Below are 2,114 nucleotides of genomic sequence, written 5' to 3' on the forward strand. Positions count from 1 at the left end.
TCCATAGGTCACTGTGTCTGGAGCACAAGATTCATACTGACGTTGGTCTAACCAGCCACCATCAAAGCTGGCTAACCAGGAACACTGTCATTGTTTTTATTCAGACACACGTGCCCAAACACACACAAAGTATCTGGGTTGTTGGGCTGGTTGGTTTGTTGGGGCAAGAGGGAGGTTATTACCCCTAGAGAAATAAACATGTATCTACTCATTCATTCACTTGTCATTCATTCATTTTTTGTGAATATAAATATCAATAGGGCATTTACAAATAGTAAAGCAATGGGCCAGAAACCTAAGTATTAGTGCCCATTCTGCTCCTACTTTTCTATGGACCTCTCTGGACCTTAGGCAAGGAGTAAATTAGATGATAAGGTACTCTTATGTGAATCCTAGTTCTGCTGCCTTGTGTTGTGTGACTTTGCTTTGAGTTTCATTTTCTTCATCTTGTCAACTCTGCATCTGCACTCCCTGTGTCCCAGGGTTATTTCAGAAAAATCCTTTGTAAACCTCAAAGTGTTAGAGAAGCATGAGCTTTGATGATGAAGATGATGATGACGGGATGATTTATGAGAAGCAAATGTGCTACCAATGCCAGAAACAAAGGTCTGTTGTAAATGCAAAGGCTACAAAGGGTCACTATGCTGATAACTCGGAGGAACAGAAGAGTTCATTGATCTGTTTACACTTTCCCCTAGATTCAGATTTAGTGCTATGCCTTTCCACAAAAAGGCCAGTTCTGCCCCTTGTGGCTACCTGCTAGGCTCTTCTGCCAGTTGCTGAGATATCCCAGACTTTCACAACTGGACCATGGTCCTTGAGATCATATTTCAGGGAATCAGGAGAGTGTTTTTTTTCCACCTTTCCCAAATAATTCAGACAATTATTTCCATTTGGCTCCCCATATGGTTTACAATGACCAGTTGAGTAGATTTACATTTTCCATTCTTGGTATGTATTCAGCTGAGACCTTCCCTGGCAAAATTAGAAAATGAGGGAAGTTAGTCTAGATCTCCCCTCCCTCCATTTTCTAAACTATCTCCCTTACTTCCCTTCATTCCTCCTTTCTCCATAGTGCCCTCAAGAAAAGTGACCAGATAGGCTGAATCATAGAAAGGTGCTAATAACTTCATGTTATAACTTCCAGTACTATTTGAATTTAAAAAGAGGAATCTAGAGAGGGCAATGTTAGACAGGAAGATATATGTATACTAAGCACAGATTTTTAACCTGGAGGTTTAACTACAGGCTCCACAAGGGGTTCATATATAGATATTTTGAGGATCAGGGAAGGGGTGGCAGGGAGGGAAGGGGGTATCTATGAACTTGGTTGGGAATAAATTACCTCCTTATTTTCAATAACCTCTAACTGAAATTTAGCATTTTTTTCAATTATGAAACACTTTTAGAAAAATATGATTCTGAGATAGGGTTCATCCCCAAACTTCCAAAAGTACTCATGATATTTTAAAAAACAAAAATCCTTCAATAAAAGGGTGAGGGGGTTTTGCTGCACCCTTCAAATCATGTGGGCAACCAGCCTGTGAAGACATCAAATATTTGTTCGAGAGGAGAACAGCACTTCAATGTCAGTAATAATCCTTCTAGATAAGAGTTTAAGGTTTGCAAAGCACTTCCTAAACATCATCTCATTTGATTTTTGCAACAAAGTTATGAGGTATCCCCATTTTCAGGTGAGGAAGCTGAGTCTGGGAGAGATTAAGTTACTTACTAATTAACCACCTAGTAAGTATGTAAGTCAGCCTAGGTATTCCTAGCTCCATGGTCAAGGCTCTTTCCACTATTTCACAACTAACTATAACACAAGACACACAGTTGGCATTTAATAAATGCTTGTTGATTGATTCATTAATTGATTGGTTGTTAAGGTTTTAACACTGTTAACATGTGGGTCTCAGAGGCAGACTTAGAACTGGTCAACCATGTACCCTTAGCAAAGTTAAAAACATTTACACCTTAGGTCTTACTATTACTATTCACTAAAAGATTTAAGCCTTCTCTATAACACATCATACCCAACGTAACACAAAATAAATACCTCTGCATTACAGAGGGGAAATTTTATGGCATCCAAATTATGTGGATTTATAAAA

This window comes from Petaurus breviceps, unplaced genomic scaffold, assembly GCF_028583685.1.
Source record: "Petaurus breviceps papuanus isolate PSGF00001 unplaced genomic scaffold, PetGlider_PUasm1.0 90604, whole genome shotgun sequence".
Lineage (NCBI taxonomy): Eukaryota > Metazoa > Chordata > Mammalia > Diprotodontia > Petauridae > Petaurus > Petaurus breviceps.